This window comes from Platalea leucorodia, assembly GCF_965183815.1.
Source record: "Platalea leucorodia genome assembly, chromosome: 6".
In the NCBI taxonomy this organism is placed as follows: Eukaryota; Metazoa; Chordata; class Aves; order Pelecaniformes; family Threskiornithidae; genus Platalea; species Platalea leucorodia.
The window spans coordinates 70,874,057-70,895,434 of record NC_138828.1 but is presented as its reverse complement, the minus strand read 5'-3'; the positions used below and the strand labels follow the sequence as shown (position 1 = coordinate 70,895,434).

General features: G+C 36.0%; 1 protein-coding gene across 2 annotated transcripts in view; it reads right to left on the bottom strand.

Annotated features, from left to right (window-relative positions):
* RAB28 (RAB28, member RAS oncogene family) overlaps positions 1-21,378 on the bottom strand; it is a 66,550-nt gene that overhangs the window by 11,303 nt on the left and 33,869 nt on the right. The window lies entirely within an intron of this gene.

Sequence of the window (21,378 nt, the reverse complement as noted above, 5' to 3'; positions counted from 1 at the left end):
AATAAAGGATATTTATTTCTGGATACACACACGAAATTTGTAACAACTTTACTGCTAACTACATAAAAAAACCTGAGACAGAACATTTTGAGCATTTTGTTTGCAAGCCTGATGCATATGGGAGATTCCAGTGTAACCTAAAGACTTTTACAAAATAGAGTTCACCAAGCATATCTGAATCTACATATTTTTTCTAAGTAAAAAATGTAAATGAGTTATACAGAATTTTATTGCAGAACATGGTAGAGCAAAAACATTCACTATAATAAAAAAAATGAACTGAGTAAAAACATTGATGCTTAGTTACTTGTATATGAAGTTTTCAATCCCACAAAGATATGGCTCAGAAAATTAAAAACAGTAAAATGCATATTTCGAGTCACACGCATTTTCATTTTTATCATTTTATAACCACTGGAAGCAGAGCAAAGCTTTCAAATGGTATTTTATGTTGAAAAGCACTGGTTGCTTCCAAAACACCACGGAACTCAAGTCTTGCACAGGTTTTATTGTGTACATTCCAGTTTCTCCAAATCTGATCCTAAGGTAACTGGAAACTATATTGAACAGTTTCTCTTTTTATTGCATTACTGTTCCTATAAGGGTGTTGACTCAATGCCGTCAAATTATAAGGCAAGTATATTCAGAAGGATTTAAGGACAACCAGGCTCTTTGAGTCAATACAGGAAAAAAAAACTTAAACTGATTTCCTGAGGAAGGGACCCAACTGACTTGTAAAAACTTGTAAATTTGCAAATCTAGTAAGCCTGCATAATAGTGTCATTTGATTATCAGCTGAAAAAAATGCTCTCCTACTACATAAAAGGCTTTATTTTAAAATGATATTGGAGGTCTTTAATTTGTAGGCTCTGGAGATTTTCTCTTGGAGATTTTTAGTCTAACAGGGGATTCCTACACCCCATTTATACTGCTTACATTGGTTAGTGCGGAGTTTTTGCCACATATTCCTGTTCCTTGCACATCAGTAAGGCCTTGTTTATAAGAACAGGCCTAAAATCATCCAGTTACCACAGGCATTAATTTGTGAAGGACTAAAATACTACGCTATTAACACTGGTGTTTGTAGTACAGATTTTCATAATACTAAATGTAGAATATATAGTTTCATAAAAAACAGGAAGAACAAATACATTTACTAAGATAAAACCCAAAGTCGATAACAACTTTTATTAAAAACTCATGCAGTCTATGTAACGGCTATTTAACTTTTTTTTCTCTGAAAAATAACTACCAGAAGAGAGCCTCTGTTGAAATGCTTTTAAGAATAAAATACAGCATATTGCCTAAACCATACCGTTATTAGTTATTATTTTTACTCTTCACATACTAGCTTTAAGTGCAGCTTGGAAAACACAACAGTGAGATTACTCTTTTGGGAAAAATACATATATTTTTTCTTTATTTTTATTTGATGAGCTCTTAAAGGAACCTTAACCCCACCTCCAAATTTCAATCACTGTATTTCTTCATCTGTACTCAAACTCCAAAAACCTACACACAACTACAATAAAAATAAATAGATAGATAGATAGATACATACATAGATAGATAGATAGATAGCATTTACACTGTATCCCTCTAAAATACCGTGACATGCTTATGAAAGTTCACAAAGATAAGGTCACAAGTTACAATCTCTGTCAAACTCACTTTCCCAGGAAAGAAAGAATAGGGAGTGGAAGAAGACAACAGCAGGCTAAAAGGTTCATGAATTTTCAGGAAGAAAATGCTACTGCCATATTGGAAATCTTATCCTCAAATGCCTCCTATTTTCCATCTGAAGAAACATTAAGAATAACATATGGTCAGTGGAGCATATACTTCACTACAGTAGAGAAATTAAAAGCACACAAGATCCTAGAATCTAACAGAATGGAAGTGAAAATCAAGGCGAAATTATGTTTCTGAATTTTGTGTAATTCTCAGTCCCTCTCCCCACTTACAAGTATTTCACCTTGTGCCTTCTGAATTATGGGCAGTCTGCTGTGAACTGTATGGTTACTGTTATGCTAGATAACTGCCAGGTAACTATCCATGTGCACACTCTCAGCCCACAGTAAATGCAAGGCAATTCATGTTACATTAGCTCTCAATGAAAGAGGGCACAGTTTTAGTACAAGAAAAGGGTTTCAAGCGTTAATAAATGTTTAACTATAAAAAGTTGCAGTTTGCAGTCAATGAAAGACGACTATGCTAACTCAAATTACTTTGCATTGCCATAGGCTAAGGGCACAATCACGGACAGTTACTGAAGATCAGCTAAAATACAGTGAATAGTTACCCTCCAGTCCTTTTTTTTTGAACATCTGATGTTGGTCAGCTCGACAGGCAGAATTCTTAGCACACCAGGACATAAGTCTTGTCCAGATTTTATTTAGACATCACAGCAAAAGACTTTAAGGAGGGATTTGGAGGAGAAAAATGATTTTCTAAAAAGATGTTTATAAGGAATGCAGGGACTTTATAGAAAGAAAACTAACAGCTGGCCAATGTGGGCTGGTTTGATGAGCCAATTAACAGCAGGAATAGATATCTTGGGATGAAGGATGATACTAGAATGCACTTAAGCCACAAAAAGTTTAAAGGCAAAGACAAATAAGTTCTGGATAGAAAGAAAGAGAATCAGATACATAAATACAGTTTGATTTTACAAAGCAGGAACATGATCTTGCAGAATATTCTAAATTACTAGATAACATTGCATTGGCCAAGAAAAAGGATTTACTGAAATTAAGATGCAAAATAAGAACATTTTAACTGTGGTAATGGTTATAATAGGCCATATCTAACAAAGGTCTCAAAGAAAGAATCTGCAAGATTTGGACACACATCAAACACAAACATTTAGAGAAAGGCCCAAAGTGAAGTCTACGTGCCAGATGGTACAGTCATCCTCCTCATCTGAAGTGAATGACAAAGACAACAGCGGGGGAAAATTAATAGGTCCATTTTACCAAGTAGAATTTAAATTGATGGCTAGAAACTCACAATGGGATGTCTAAAGGAGACACAAGGATTTTAGTTTGAAAAGTGAAAAGAGATTTAACTATTTGCAAACAGTGAACCTCTGGAGCACACAAATGTTACAAACCAGTGCTTTGGATTAAGTGCTTGCTTACTTTGGATTAACTCTGCTATCTACATTAATAAATTATGTTTTCTGATCATGAAAAGCTAAAGCAACCCCAAGATGTGTAAATTTTATAGAATGCAGTGAGAGCATTTCTTTGATCTATCATTTCTAAAATTCTAAAGGTCTTAAAAATGGGACCAACAGGAATGGCAGTTAAAGTAGAAGTTAGAAAAGCAATAGTTAAAATGTCAAAGGAGTACAAGAACATTGCTAATGCCTTGACTATACAGGAACCACTTAGTATATTTGCATTAAATGGAATACTTAAACAAACCACATGAAAACTGAAATCAGGAGAAGCAGAGGGACATCATGAGCAATGGGGGAGAGAGAGAGAAAGAGACAGGTGACAGTATCAGTTTCCCTGATTGGCCTGATGAGGACAGAAAAAGGGGCTCAACAGCCCCCAAAGTCATTTTGAAGTCCCTTTCTAAGAAGAAAGCATCCACAGTATGGGCTGCTGCCATTTGCTCAAAAAGACTCCACAGTTGCCAGATATTCTCCAAAAATTATCTCCGTTGTCTTAGTTGTCCTCTTCTGCAACTCTGTTTCTAACTAACTAGTCAAGAGCTCAGCCTTTTGTTTCTCTGGAATCAAACCATTCACCTTTAAGCTTGTCTCGTGTGAAGAGTCATTTCGATTAAAGCTAGCAAGATAAATTGCTGCTCCATAACTAACAGATCTATATGCGGTTGTATGTACATGTATCCCATAAAGATACTGGCACAACAAAAATACACTAGGAACTTCAGGAATTCAGATGTGACTTCCACCAAGCCAGACATATCCAAGAGAAAAATCTCACCTCGTAGATGAAACTAGCATAGATTGGTGTCTGCTGTAGCAAAAGCAGGTAAGGCTTGCTAAAAGACTTGTTTCTCATGAACTCTGGAGAGTTCAATTTTGATTTGTAGGTGAGACTAAACAGAGATCTAGTGAGGTGAAAAAGAAAACAGAATCTAGGAGACAAGTATGAAACTCCCACAGAAATCCCAAAGATACTCCCTCTAAGGCATTCCTGAAGATGTGAGAAGAAAAAAAACAGGTAAGAAGAAAACTGCAGAATCTATGTAAGGAAAAAAATGTAAACACCATCACAGTCACCTCTGTGGAGAGCAAGTGACATTTCAAAGAAGACAGTGACAAAATAGTCATCTTAAGTTAGAATCAGAGAGATTTGATTAGATCACATCTTCAGGTGATTTATACAAACAACATTTTCACTATCCTTTGCATTGCTGCTATACATCTCTTATTTGCAGTGAAAAGCTGATAGTGCTAACTCAAAATGGAAAAGGAAATTGTACTTTAAATGACTTTCTGCAAGGCTAGATATAAAACAATAGAAAAATTCTGAGCAAACACCAGTATAAATACTTATTCAAAGTCAAATCTCTATATAACTTTACTTGAGAAATTAAGTCAGTCACTGAAATTTCGGTTTATTGGGTAGTAGCAAGGGAATAGAAAAACACTAGGAAGTGCTAGATAAAGAACAATTGGGAGCTTTACAATCTTCCCACACACAGGCATTCAATCGCAATTCAGTCTTGCTTGAATAATTCTATTTCTTACTTGAGACTAATGGTAACCACTAATGAAACCACTAATGGTAAATGAATTAATGCCATGTTTGTCTCTCTGACACTATTTAGATATATGTATCATTCCTTTAAGATAAAAAAAGGCTCACAACAAGCCACGTAGCACCACTGTGCAGGGACAAACAAGCATTTCCATTCCATTACACCATACCTATGTGGAAAACCAATAGTCAAGCAGCTTAAATACTACTTTAGTTCACCTGCTTGACTGAAATGAACTAGAACAAATATAATCAGCTCGCCAGAGTTTGCTTCAAGGAATAAAGTGAGATATCAAATCCCACAACTGTATCGTCTTCGTTACATAAAAATGTGTGTAACAATTTACTAGAGTAATACAACTGGTACAAACATGAAGCCAGTAAGTATTTTAAAATAGTATCATCAGTTAGAAGAATGATGAATGTTCTGGTTTTATAATCTTTCAAAATGCCAAAAAGGTAATAATAGTGTATTTTTATTTAAATATTGTCACTCAAGCCAATAACTGCATATACTCTATAAAGACAACAGAACATCATTTATGCAGAATGTAAAGACTGCTACTCATGCTATTTATCTCCGTTTCCCACAAGGCTGCCAGTCTCTTCTTTCATAACATCACTGGAGAAAAACTCCATGTAAACCTACAGTTTTTTAAAGTCGGGAAACATCCATTTTGCATGAATCTTCCTTTCAGGTAATTCTGGAAGAAACACAAATATATAACTTGTACAGGTACTTCCAGGCAGCTGAAAAAATAGTGACAGTACTTGTTCAGAACGGCATAAACAGCTGAGTGGCATGCATAATGCATGTTAAGCAAGTCTGAACGTTTAATAGTTCATTGGCATTCCTCCTGGATCGTGAGATTACACTTGTAAACTATAAGGCACTATACAGTCATTTTAGATGCTTATACCAGTGATAACTAACCTAACCATTTTCCAAACCATAGGTATGAAGAGAAACATGAAAGAGGCAGTTCAGAGAATTTCAGTAAAGGGACACCTCTCCACCCAAATCTGACCGTCTTTCACTTTCAAAGCTTGCAATTGTAATAACTGCAAGGGAATCTGTTACAAAGGGGCAGTTCTCCTGTTTAAGCTAAACTTTTATGGATAATTACAGTATTTGCTATTAAAATTGGTATTAACACATAAATTACTCTACAAATACCTAGTTTTGTAGTTATGCATATTATAACTATTTCATATTTTAAGATAATCAAGAATCATTTTAAAGTTATAAGTAAATATCTATATTAATCTACAGCACTGCACAAAAAAATATTCTTTTATAGTATGCTGTGAAAAAAGAAATATAAATCTTTCTGCAAAGTATTTGCAGCTGTTCACACAAGGTATACAATTACATAATGTTTAAATAATGAGCTATCACGATTAGCCCACACAGACATGACAAGTAAAATGCTTTAATAATTTATTAATTTGATTTACATGTGCTTAAAATTATGTACATATTTTCTCTTCTGAAAATACTCCAGGGTCATAAAAAAGGGGGCTGTATATGACGATCTCTTTTTCATCCTGTTTTTTGGTATTATTCCAGACTGATTTCTTAAGAACAAACCTAGCTTGAGCACCTGAAAACCTAACATAGTGATGAAGACAATACTGTTAAACAGTAATACCTTCATGCAGTATACACTGCTCAACAAGCACAGTCAGTTTAATTTCAGAGTGTGAAGGTTCTGCCTCTCCCATGCATAAGCAAAAGTGCACGAAAAAGGGAATAAAAATGGGATTTCTCTAAGATGTGCCCAAATATCCACTATTCTAAAGAATAAAACTGAAATTGTGATGAATACTGGGAGCAGCATTCTGGGTAACAGGATTTACTGCCCAGTTTATCAGCCCTCTGCCCCATAGCACCTCAGCAGAGCATAGCCTGGCAGGTCCCACAGGTCTGGCCACAAGGAACCCCTCTCAGGCCTCTTCTGCCATGAGCAATATTACCCAGGTTTAATTCTAATTCTGCCATCACTCCAAAGAAAATAGAAAAAAAAGCAACAAAAAAAAAAAACTCCCCAGCTTTTTATTGCTCAGCTTACCAGCGACCTACTGCTTTCCCACTAAAAGATGGAGCTTATTACACCTTAGTTTTTACAGAATATTTGAATGGGTTACTTAGAACTTCAAGGAAGTGCGCTTTCATTTTCTAATTAGACACAAAGGTTCTTTCTCTGCAAAATAAAAATTCATCTGATATAACAAATATCTGATGATATTAATAATAATTATTATTATCTGGTATAATAACATAACCAGAATTATGCAGAAATAATACTAAATTAATTTGTCAACAAATGGTACCAAGTCTGCAGTACTATCAGACTTTGTGTATTACCCAAATTTTTAAAAATCAGTTTTGATTAGGTACTTTTAAATTACTACAGCATATACTTCTCAAATATTCAAACCTAAATGCTGGAGTGCAAACTGCAGCTTTTTGTAGTTAAATTTTTATTAATACTTTCAATCTTTTTCTCACACTAAAATTGTATAACTGCCAAGAAAAGAAAACTCTTTCATAGAAGTCCTGAAAACTATGCCACTACTCTGATTTAAGGAAGCTCAAAACGAAATATAAATATAGTTCCAGTACAGATTTTCTCAGTGATTTTTTAGGTTATCAAGAAAACATCTAGAGGGTTGATCTGGTTATACTCATGTCAGACAAACTACATGTCACATTAACTACCTCCAGGAAGTTATTCCAAACACAAAATAAACTGTTTATGCCCCTTCTCAGATAGATAGCATGACAGATTGTTATTAGTTGAAGACAGATGAAATACATTAATTTGATTGCAAGCATGTGTTTACTTTCTCACTGTCATGTACACTCTACTGCTGATGCTTCCCTATGAGGACATAGTAACAAATCAAACGTTGTATTAGAAGACTTGCTAAGGCAGAATAATAATAGCTGGTGCTGCACTTTACTCCTTAAAAAACTATACTTAACATTTCTAGCTACAACAGGAAATTACTGGCTTCAGAAAGCAAAAAAAAAAAAAAAATTGATAGCTTAAAAACACTTATAATTTACACAAAACATTGTAACACTTCCTTCTCTAAAAAAAATAGAATTATCAGCAAATATGCTTGTCAATTATTAAAGAAAAATATAACTTTCTAAATACGAAATCTATGATCTGAGCTCCTTCTAAACCAAAAGACAAATTCCTACAGATACAAGACATGAAAATGTATGTCTGATATGGGAAATGAAAGGTGAGCAATTCCTAGGTCTCTGGTTAAAAACAGAAAGGCATCTTGCCTGTGAAGTGAGGTTTGCCTAGTTTAATGCATACCTCTCTTACAGGCCTCCACTTATTTGTAGAAAGCCTATGTGGAACTCCCTTTCCTCGCAAAGACTGACATACGAAGACACAAAATCTGTGATGAGCTTCTTAGAATAAGGGTACTTCACACAATAAAATCAGGTTGATGATGCCAATAGTTTGTTCTAACACAGGAAATAATAGGAAAGAATGTATTTAGCATGACAAGTTCTCTTTGATTTGTATTTATGGAAGTAGCTGTAGTCTTTATATTAAGTTTTCTACATAAAGATATGCCATATTAAATGAGACTTTCAAATACTGTTAAATGATAAAGCATTACAGCATTTTTTCTAAAGCTATAAAACATAGCGGTTCTTTTGAACCTTTGGAAGACAAAAGGTTAATAATGTTAACTTATCCAAGATTTAAAATAGGTTTCAATAAAAAGCAAGAAGAGCAGCCAGAAGGAAAGGTCTCCATCTCAGCACCCCAAGTGCAGCTAACTATAGAGGACACAATGTGACAGGATTCTCGCCTAATAACAAGCATCTATAATGTTTGGTAGATGACAGGTCATTTTTAAGAAGATATGTTAACCTTTGCAAATACAAACAGCAGGCATCTTTTCATACCAAAGTAAAATTTCTTATGAAGAAAAAAAGAACACACCCAAGTTTCTTTTCAAAACTAAGACAAGAGATGACTGGCTTACACAGCTTGAAGAAACAGTTAAAGAGAAAAAAAGAATATTTTTTTTCTCAGCTAGACATTTCCCATTTTCATTTTTCAATAAATTCTTGGCAGAAATTCTTGCAAACATTTATCATTTGACTGAACAGACTAAGATTACACTGCTAGTTAGAATCTGATCCCTTCAGTTAGGTACCTATACTCCTTATCCCTACCCCTAATGCAGACATTTTTGGAAACAAGTATTCAAAAAAGATTATATTATTAAACAAATACAGAATTGAGTCACCTTGTAGTAGTATCTTAGGATTAAAACATAATTGGAACAATTCTGCCTTTTTTTGTCTTTTTAAAAGGGTGTCATAAGGACAGAGAAAGCAAGAGAGAATGAGAGGCGTGTGTTGACTGCCATCTCCCCACCCTGCAAGCCAAGTGACTAAGTACATTGAAGATACATCTAGAGGGCAGACAGCGGCCTAGCAAAGAGATGTCCACCTTAACTTGAAATGCATTAATCTGGGCACAAGGAGTTTAGATGTGGCAGTACAGACCTCTGGGCATATGATCTTACCACATATCTCTGTTTACTGTCTGCAGTGTACAGACCTAAATAAACACGCCCTTAGGGTAAGCTTAACAAATCAAGTGGGGGTGTGAACGAAAGAACATGAAATGCTTTTGTGCATACTGGTATGGAGAGTGAACAGCCCAGCTTCAGCAAATGCATTAATGCACTCTTTCTCAACAGCATCATCTCACAGGACTTTTATGTTCTCTAATTTCACACCTTTGGTTAATTAGCTTTTATTTTCCACAAAGAAATGTGTCCTATGATTACAAGCTCCTCCTGGAAAGAAGGCAGTTTGTTCATTGTTGCTTTTTATCCAGTCAGTCAGATTCTACATGGCCCTCATTGCCAGTTTATAAACACTTTGCAATTACTAACAGATCATTTGCTGACTAATTCTCTTCCCAGTAAATTCGGCAAATACTATTCTTATTTTCGCAAATGGAAAAAAGGAAACATGTCCGAAAAGATAAATTTAAAGCCTTGCTGAAGATCACACGAAGTTTCACTGAATCATGAATTTATTGCTTTGTGCACTAAATCATCTTTCATCTTCTTGAACACTTGTGTTCAGGCTTCCTAATCTTTGTGCCAATGAGAAATTTGATAGCAATTAGTTTCCCTTCCTTATTAAGTTAAAGCTGTTAATTTAGACTCAAACATCTTTATGAACAGCAATCTCCTGAAGAGAAAGAGAAATGAGAAAATAGCTGGGACAGGAGAACACCCCCAGCTGGATTTTTCTTGCTATATTAATTCAATTATAAAAATCACTGGGCAGTCACAGTAACTGGTACAGCACACGGATGCAGTTGGGAAAAGCTTATTTATTGAGCAACACTGAGAAAGCAAAACAAAACAAACTAACCTGTTCTCACACAAACCATAATGCAGAATGCCCAACAGCAGCTGGACTTCCAGTCCCCAGAGGCACACTCTAACACACTGGCATTAGCCAATGAAATGTCTAATGAAATTATAAATGATACAGTAATAGCATTAGGGTGACCATCTCGGAGAAATGGCAATTCAGTTAATTAAGTACCACAACTCAAATACAATACAGCATAAAAATATGTAATAATTATTTTGTGTCTCTGCAACTGTAGCTGCAGCATTTCTTCTCACATTCTTAAAAGTTTCTACAAGTAATAAACACAATATTTCACTTTTTGGATCCAGCATCCTTCACAAACACAGTAATTAAACATACTCATTGAAAAAAACAAGTTTCAAGTGATATGTCATTTTCTAATTGCCAATGTTTTAGCAACACTAACAAGGAAAAAGTTATACCATTTAGAATCTACATTTTCTCTCACCAATATAACACTACCCTTTACAGAGCAACATGAGAAACACAGAATTACTTGACTCATAATCTTGTAAGAATATTTTTAACACTATGACAACTGCAATATATATATTTTAAAATGTTCATATGAACTGCTCTGGACAAACGAATTTCTATAACTAACTCAAAAAATACATTTCTCTTTAGGTTACACATTACCGTTCTTGATAGTAGTTTCTAAACCACTCTATACCGAACTTTAATGACTGCCAAGCACTCTGAAACAAAACTTGCTCACAGAAAAATAATAACAGACCCTTCTTTGATTCAACACGAAATGATTTTTATCAGGATTACTGAAACAACATAAAAAACTGCTTAAATTGATTTATTTAGCTGAGCTACTAATGACAAACTGTTGGACTTCAATAGCTTTTTTCACAAAATAATTTCACTCCTTGTAATATTAAATCTACTTTTTAGGACAGAAGTTAAAAAAGTGTAAAAAAAAATAGATATTAATTTCTCACTAATTCAACCATAGATATTCTTTGCTTTGGTTTAATTTAATGATTTCATAAACTCAATAGAGTGTAAAGAAGATATTACAGTACTGTGATTACCGAAATTCAAAGTTGAGTGAATATTTTTTTACACGTTCTTTAATACCTTAGTGAAGACATAAAGCTGTAATGTACTAAACATTCAGAAGATGGTGCTAGTCCAATATATCTGCAAGCCATGGGTGGATCAGCTTCATCTCTCTCAAGTATTTTCTCTAATTTTGATGTATCTACTACATCATCACTGAATTTATCAATCCCAGGACAAGGTCTAGTCATCTTCAGTTAAATACTAAGAACACTACTAAATGTTTTATTATTCTAAAATTCACAAAGATTTAGTGGATTGACAGCCATAAAATACAAAGCTCATTATAATTTCATCAACTCAAGGTCTTGGGATCTTAATGAAAACTCATTCAACATTTCTTAGATCCTACCTTCAGTCACTCACATCTGCCTCCTTTTGCAGATACAGTAAGACTTTCCAGCCACAGTTCAAGACCTACGGATGCCAGCACCAAAGCTCAGAAAATTTCATCAACCTGTCCCACTCCTGCTTGTTCATTCCCACCCTCATGTCACAGTGCAATATTCTCTCTTTGCCTACTTAGGAGGCCATGCAACTCATATGAGCTTATGAAGCTAATAAGCTGATCCATGTTAAAAATAGCCATTTCTTTTTGCAATCTTCTGTTTAACCCAGATAAGTCACAGATCCGATTTCCCGCAGGACAGTGGTGCTAACTTCAAGCTGTAAACCAGCTTCACCGCAAAGCCAACCGATCATGGAACTGCAGCCTCCGTGAGCTCGGAAGGGCTGAATTCCTTGTCAGCATTCAAAAGGGCAGGCAAGTTAACAAAGTCAGTCTCACTATTGCATACGAAAAATTAAATTTTTCATGTTATTAAAAACAGATATCTCCTTATTAAGAGATTAGATGCAGCCCGTAATTATAGACAGAATTAAAAAAAAAAAAAAAAAAACCACCTACCTTCCCCCCATCAAACGTTAGACGCATTTGCAGTTCTGCCTACAATTCAAACATTCTACAGTGCCTTGCAAGCCAGGTACAGTTGTACAATTAATTTCTTCCAAAAATAGTAAATCCGGACATACTATAACATCAAGTGAAAAGCTTTATCCTTATGTAGCAGTTCCTAGAACAGTGTTCTCAAAATAATGCGTAGGAACATATCTCAGAGTAATATATTTCATGAGGCCTTGGAAATGAACTATTAATATTAAACTTCTTCCTATAAAAAGCATTTACCTAATAACACTTCCTCACAGGACCCACTCCAGCATTCTTGATGGCTGCTGCTGCATCCATCTATACAGACTGTTTCCACAGGTATCCTGTTGATTTCATGCCAAACAGCCATGTTAAAAACTGGCTATCCTCTCACTTGTGATGCTTTTATCCAATACTCTGAATTACTTGCTCCTAACAGAGCCAACCCAGGTCAGCTCCAGGGCCCTTGCATGCCTGATTCCATTGTAATAAAGAGTTGGAGACACTTAGTGCTTCTCCTACATACCCCTCTGGGAGCTCTCCCACAACAAAAATTATAAATGAACATGAAATCATTCACTGGGATATAAAAAAAAGCCTTAAATGTTCAAAGATCAGGCCAAGTCAGTATTATTGTTATTACAATAAACCTCCAGAATTAAGCAATTTCAAACATCAGTTCTTCTTCCAAACTTTTTCCAATGTAGAGGCAAGATTGGCACATATCTGAGTGAAATTACTCAGTTACTAGGCAATTTATTACTGCTTAACTGTTCCATGTGTATCAAATCCTGTTTGACAGCAGCCCAGTTTTTCTTCCATTTGGAAGCTTTAGTAACTAATTATTACCAAGCCAAACTGTTTTCAACTGGCAGTTAAAAAATTAATAGTACAACTTGACTTTATATTAAATTACTTTTTATAAGAAAGAAGTAAGACTGCTTAGTAAAGAAATATAACATACTTTGCTTAACTATAAAAGGAGAAATGAAAAACAAACATATTCAGATCACTGATAGTAAAATTATCAGCTGTTTCTTAAATTGAGCCACAGCATTTCAAAGACTACAAAGAACTGAATTCAAACTATTTATATTTCAACAATATGATGATTTTAAACCAGACAGTAGAAGTGGGGCTGTACAAAACTCTTTCACATTTCCCAACTCACATATTTCATTATCACTAACCAGTCACCCAGGCAAAAAAAAAAAAAACAAACTGAATTTCAATCAATACATCAATCATTGATTCGATTCATCATTGTATTGAAGAACTGTGCTTGTCCCCAAGTAGAATGATCACATAGCTTGTTTCTTCCTGATATAAATTTCTATCATGTTGTCAATACTTTGGTCCAAAACTTCATTAACTTAATAGAAGGCTCTAACTCATTCAGAGACGGAGGAAAAGCTACAAAAAGCTCTTCTACAATATTTATATCTACTATTTTTCCAAACAAATTAAAAACATCGAATAGTGGACACACTAAGACAGAATATATTAATATTGCAACTTTACAGTGTTGACCAGTCTCAGATGAGCAAGAGGAACCAACTCATCAGGCTAGCTACAAAAGACTGAACAAAAATCATTAACAACTTTGTCCAAGACCTTAAAGCTATATTATGCATAAAGGACCCAAAGGAATAAGAAAACTACTTTGTACATAATTTAATTGTTACAGATCTAACAAAGCAGGGTTCACACTCTTCTCAGAGCTAACCTGGCCATCTGGCTGTGCAGAGCAATCCAATTCCCTCTTCTTGTCTCACACACAAAAACCAAAAACCGAAACAAACAAAAAAAAACCTACACCAAAAAAACCTTTATCAAGAAAATAGATGGTTCAGTGGAAGGGGCTGGCCTGAAACTAGAGTTAGAAAAGCGGTAGTTTCTTTGGCTGCTTAAGCTAACATAATTGCAAATCAAATGGATGATCCTAGCTTTCCCTGAGCTGCTGGCCAAGCACTTCCAAACCTGCTCATGGGATAGTACGACTGCAGAATAAAAAGAATCCACAAGTTCGTTCAAACAAGATCTCCCCCCGTTGTTCTGTTCAGTTTGGGTTGGACAAGTGAACTGAACCAACAACCTGTGCAGTGCTACCAGGCCTACAGTTGACAAAAGCAAAACTGGGTTAAGTCAATTGCGAAACCACCTCCTCAGACTGGCCTGAGTGTTGTGGGGAATACAACACTGAAAACAGCTGAATTTGGACACTTGTATGCAGTCTTAAAAATTTTTGTCAGGATTCACTTTAATTTGAAAATATTAAGCAAGCAAGTTAAGGTTCAGCTGGGACTTCTTTTTGTAAACTTTTTAACACTTTTTTCTTACAACTTCCTAAGACCAAAACGATTTTAATAGTTTCTGCTTCGCTCAGTTTTTATTGAAGTTAGAGAAATCAGCTACATCGGACTTACAGCAGATTTTAGATGCTGAAAGTGTATTTTCCCAGGTCAATTTTGTCAGTCACGACCTCAAACAGTTAAACAAACCCACTCTAATTTTTATAGTTAGGAGTCCTCAAGGATAAGCAGCACTTCCTTTGCTAGCTTGGAAAAGGAAAGGGAGAATATGAGTCAAGAAGTTAACAAGTCCCTCGTAAGTAACCCCAAGATATCATCCACTAAAATTTTAGCACAGCCCTGATGATGACCTAGTTTCTTTGTGACTTAGTACACTCCTCCTCTTCTAATATACATTAAGAGGGCACGGAGTTTCCACAGGCATAATTTCCATGGGTGAAGTTTTCAGAATTAGGATAGTAGAGAGACTCTAGTTAATCGTTAAACATTCATTTAGGCCATCATTGAGCACTTTTTGAAAAATTGTGTCACCATCATACTTCCATTTAAAACATATTTATAAAGATGTATTAAACAACATGTTAGATTTTCAGAACTTTTCAGCAAACTAAACTTCTTTAACACAGTCTAGGCAAAAAGTGGGGTTTTCAGAAGAGTCTGCGTGACTAAAACACAGCTGAATTTGTTAAGAGCAGATACTGTAAAGACCCTGAGGGCCTAAAATTAATCACTACGGATTACGCAGATACCCAGCGCCTCTCTCTATCCCACAGACTTCTTAATTACTTTTATCCAAAGACTGTTGTATTGAAAAATAAATGAGAGACTGTGGAGCAACCACCAGAATCCAGGTCACATTCTCTCACCTGCACTGTTCCAACCAACCAGACACAAAGTAATACACATAAATACAGCTACACAACCTAAGGCACTGATGGCAAAATGACAAGGGCGGGTGTTTTGTTTGCTGTTCTGAGGGGGTTTTTTTGAGGGTGCAGTGGGGGAGCAGGAGTTGCAACAGCTCAAGGTCAGGACTTTTTTTTAAAATCTGATATTTGAAGGTCTGGTATAACCCACGCCAGTAACCCGCCTCAAGGAGCTGTCAACAGCAGGTATTAAGGCAGGAAAACAAGAAACAGTACAACTACAATGATCCTTCCTTGACACACACCTCACTTTCAGACAATTTGCGCTCCTCAGCTTGGCACTACATCTCCAGATTGCCAGGAATACAGCTGAAATGTTTTATGCTCACCGGTGGACCAGCCCTTCACTAACCTCTGCAGTTCCTTCCTGAACCCATGTGCACTTTTGGCTTCTACAACAGTCACTGAATAGGACTTCTACAATTTAATTATTCACAATGTGAAAAAGTAATTTCAACTGTGTATTTTAAGCTTGCTGTTTAATAAAACAGCATGAGATTTCCTTGGGTTTGTACTGAAAAGATGCGATATCTTCTATGTTCTCTAGTCTCTTCTCATGGTTTTATACACCTGTTTGTCTTTTTCCTACTGCTAAGGAACTCAATCTATTTCGTTCCTCCTCATATAAAAGCTTTTTCATTCCTCTGGTCATTATTTCCCTCCTATATGCACTGTGTAGACTGGGACCACCTAAACTTTCCCCAATTCTTGAGGATAATTCTGTGATTTATACCCAAAGTTCTAATCCCAGCATAGACAGAGCCCTGTGAGAGCTTCACAGTTTGGCACCAGGGATACTCACTGTGACAGAAGGAAATTACTCACCTGGTATTTTGTTTGTCCTACTTGTTTCTTTTCCTTCCAGAAACGATAGTGGGAAATTTTTAGGGAATTCTGACTAAACAACGCAAAAATGAGACATCCAAGAAACTGGAAGTGAATAACAAGCTTTTTGGCTCTTGCTTGTTAATAATATGAAGTCATAACATACTTACGCAGAAAACAAGGACAAAATAACTTTAAAAGAATTTGCATTGCTACCCAACTCATCTTCGCTAGCTGCCCATGCAAAGAAAACATGGGCATATTGCAAAGAGAGATGTGTCAAATGAAAGCCATACCAAACCTTCAAACCCAAAACATTAGGCTGCACACTGCAGGATACACTGTTGGGAGCAAAAGTGATACCAAAGGCATAAAACAAGTGTGGAAATCCCAACAGAGCACTTAGAAGTGTAACAAAGCAACAAATACCAAGACAGACCATTTTAGTGATGGCACCAGTTAACACAGGCTGTAATCTGCTAAGATTAAAAGATAACAGACACCTCAACAACCTCAATCTAAAAAAAAAAACTGCAGCTTTGAAGAAACTTCAAAAGCATTTATGGTTATTATCATTCTGCTGCCCCACGCAAAAGTCAAAAGACTGAATTAGAACGTGTGGCTCAGGGGACATCTCACCTCAGTGGATCAGCACAAGTTACCATGCAAAGCTTGTTCTGTCGCACTCACACATACAAGGTTGTATCTATATGCCACATGTAGCCCAGGCCGGTGCCACAGCCATATATCTGCCAGGCTTCCAAACCGTATGAAGCCAATTCCACATCCAGATGCAGGCTCTGAATGAGTATTAGTGCACACTAACACAGTAAGCTTCAGCTAAGCGAACGTACTGTCCCCCTACCACAGTGTACCTGTTCAGACAGAGTGCCACCATACATCTGGGAAGGTGTTGCAGCAATGACGCCTCGCTTATGGAATGGACCAGCTAGGACAGGCCCAAAGAAAATTGCCCAAACGAATTCCAGAGATACATATACATGGCTATTAGGTCACAGAGCATTTTATACTCTAGCCCCCACCCCCCATCAGTAAAGACAAAATGTTCTTGAAGGAACTATTTTTTTTTCTCTCTGAAAGCTCCTTACAGTACAGAAGGTAGTTTGAACAAGGAACAGTCTAAATCGTTCCTCTTTCTTTTAAATATTCAATATCTAATAAATTCCCTGCATGTTTCTGTCCAACTGATTAGTCAAATTTGGTAACTTGAACTCAAAAAAGAAATCCTATGATTACCTCAAAATGCTTAAGTCATGAGCAGGACTATAATGCCTGCAAAATATGGCGTGAGGGAAGTATTATCCTTCTACGCTTAGTCTTGGAACTCCGGAATTTCAAGGAATGAGATCCCTCATTAGAATCAGATGGGGACAGATGTGCCTAGACGGTGGGTGGGCATGGGTGGACATCAGCCCCTCCAACCTCTCTAATGAGCAATTTCCCCAGATTCAAAGAAAAATTTCATAAAAAGTTAAAGAGACATGGCAAGTTGCCTCCTATTACCACTGGCCTAACTGCTCGGGCTGCTGCTTCTATAAAACACAGGTTTTTTTCAAAGAAAATTATTGTTAAAACCATTTGGCTGAAAGTGAAGAGCTATTGAAAAGTACAGTCAAACTGGCAGCTTGCTCTTAAAATTCCCCCCACCACTTTTATAAGTATCGTTTTGCTTGTGGCTTTTAACAGCTGTTCACACACGCCTAAGCTAGATGTGAACTTTTATTTTCCCAAAACTAAACGGGAAGCTTTAAACAGCATCTGATTTAATTTTTTTTTAATTAAAAGTGGAGGTTAAAAGGACCGTGGAAATGGATGATGCAGCTGTGCTGATGCTGGGGAAAAGAATTCCAGAACAAGAAGTGAGGTAGAGTAAACACACAAAATAAGTTTCACAAAACTAAGTATGCACCACTCTAAGTGATTTTATTAGCTAATGGGAAGTCAACTCTATGTTTCTTGAGAAATGTTTTCCAAAATTAAATTAAATTGTATTTTGCAAATATAATAGAATTTGGCTACCTACTATGCTTTTCCCTCAGAGCAATCCTAAAATTAATTTCAGAATGAAGTGAAGTGGCTTCACAGGTTCCAATATTAACTCAGAAAACTCAGACACACAACTCAGAACTAGCTCACTAATATTGCCATATATTTACTGTTCTGGTTCTCAAAAGAATTTAACTTCTCCTGCATTGAGATGCCGCCTTGGAATAATTAAACGTTTAGAATCAGATTTGCAACAGTACTGAGATATTGAAAGATGCAAGCAGGACTTTTCAAAGTACCAAAGCAACTACTGGGCAACTAAGCAATGGTTTAACCACACTTGAAAAGCCCACCAGGCACCAGTCTACATTTTTAAGCACCAGCATATTCATAAAAATTCTGCCCTCTTGGCCTAATTACTTAATACATAGCACTAGATACCAAATTCAAACAAACAAACAAAAAACCCACAGAAAGAAAGGAGAATAAAAATGCCATGTTTTATTTCTACTTATACACCTTAAGTACAAAAGCACACAATGACAATATAATAATTCTAGATATTGCCACATATTTAAAGGGTCTCTTCTACTAAAACTCTTGGGAAAAACATAAAAGTATTTTTAAGGCAGAAAATTCACAGGATTATGAAGGAAATGCCACATTAATCCACGTGGATTATATACCCTGTAGACTGTAACAGCTCCAAAAGAAATCTTTTCCAGTGCACTAGTATAGCTACTATTTAAACTGAAAGACCTTAGTAGTTCATCCATCAAGTTTATTCAGCCAGAGAAGCTGCTAGAATTTTTATAAGATGTCTAATATACTAAAAAAGTATGCAAAGTAACCCACACTTCTCAAAACATAACTATTTAAAAAAAGAAGAACAAAAACCTGGTGTCCATATCGGGCTGATGAAGCACCACTCCCAGAAGATCTATGAACAAAAAAGAAAACCAACAACAGTAAGAGCATTCCCTTTGCACCAAGCACAAGGGACTAGGTGTAAAGAGAATGGAGAGAATAAAAAAGTGCAAGAAAAGAGACATGTAATCCAGCCTGGACAGCAGAGCCTAATAGAGGGAGGTGGAAAATTTTAGTGATGCAGTCATTTGTTTGCCTCCCTTGTCCACCCACATGCAAGAGACTCAAGGATAAGAAATAAAGCACTCGTAACAAATACAAAAATCTGACCTAATCAAAACCAGGAATCCAGAATATTCTCTTCAGGTGCAATAAAAAACACTACAACCTGGATACCTGCCTAGGGTTCCTCTGGGACATAACTTGATATTGTCTTTGATGATATGAAGCCTTGATTTCTGTTGGGTTATTTCCTTGCTGAATCCAAGGCACAGTTTGACAAATGAAACCCAGGTCACAAGTAAAACATTTTATTTAGATGCATATAAATTACATTTGTGCACTTTAACCCATCAAACATAACAAATAAAAGTTCACCACAGGTAAACACACTGATAAAGCAAATATAGCACTAATGTTTCTGAACCTTCTACAAATAAAACCATGCTTTAAGAACTGAGATTAATATATTGTACACCACCAACAGATAAAATGATTCATAGTGCACCAATTAACAAAACATGTTTCATATTAGACAGAGCAGAAAGAAAATTCAACCTCCATAAGCATGAAGTGGTTATAAGTCACTTTTTGTTGCCTAATAGTACTGCCCTCAGCACTACAAATATATATAAATCAATTATAAAAGTATGGCTCAATGCAAAGACAAAAGGAACTATCAATGACCAATATACACTTGGCAGAAATACAGTTCCTCAATATTCCACAAGTTAGCTGAAAAATAATTGGCCAAGCGATCTCAGAAATTGATACACACTGCAAATAAGACCACAGAGATGCACTCATGCTATAAAATGCTCAAAAATGGATGGCATGGAAACAGAAAACGCCTTGTTCCCGTAAAATAATTCTTCATTCAAAGGATACTAGAAATTGTCTTTCTTTTCCCTTCTGTCAGTCAGTATGACCCTAACCATATCAGAAGCTAGCTCCAAAAAGGAGCACAGAGATTCTCCTGTCTTGAGGATTCTTAGCTGGAAGTGTTCTCTTCAGGTTAAACAACTATAAAAGCATATGGTTCTGCAACCTAATAAATAAAGGCATAACACGGTGAAACTATTCAAATTTACATGGAAAGAAAGCATAATCATTTTTATCAATAAAGCAATATAATCTGCTCAGGAAAGTGGTTTTATTGCATGATTGTTCAGTGTTCCCTTTGTACCTTGGTTTCCTAATCTCTGACTTTGTTGAGAGACTGTCTCCAAATGGCAGCAGGGCTTGGGATATTAGTAGAGTCTGCACTGCTTGAGAGAAAAACTGATGGCCTTTTCACAGTGATCTATTCTAGTTCAGTCTGAATTACTAGACATGAAGAAAGAGTTACAAGCAAAATATTATGACCTGTGCCATGCAAATCAAGCCTGATTATAAAACAGGGCTTGTGGCTAAAATCTCCGAAACAAATCTTGGTCACACTGACGTCAAAGGCAAAATGGTACCGCTGACAGCGGAACTAGACACTCAGTTTTGAATTTATGATTTTTCAGTTCCCTCTCAAAGCAGATCAAGAATATCCTAAAGCTTATTCCCACATACCTGTCAACATGACAAAAATGTAGGGTACTATTCAGTGTAAAAATCATAATTAAAATAATCATTCTATGATCATTTATTTCAGAATTAAGAGATGAGGGGAGTTAACAGTTGTTTGAGTGACTGTTACAGAGCAAAACAGTGGATTTGTAAGTATTCTTCAATTTTAGAGAAACCATGTACAAGACACTTTTCTGTCCATTTTGCTCTCTAGTGACCTGCTTCCGTTATTAGTTCACTGCCACGCTCCAAGTTTAAATATATGAAGGAAACTTCAGTGTTCTTTCACTGCTTTTGAAGCCAATGAGACCACTTGGAACAAGTGAGGATAAGTGTATACCGTGGGATTGTGACGTTGCTATAGTACTTACTCTTTCATGAATAGTAATTGCTCTAGCAAGTGTGTAAAGCAGACAGGCCCAGTTGCATAAGGCTCAATGCAGGTTTTATGAACTGCAGAAAAGCATGATTAGTATGGGGGGAG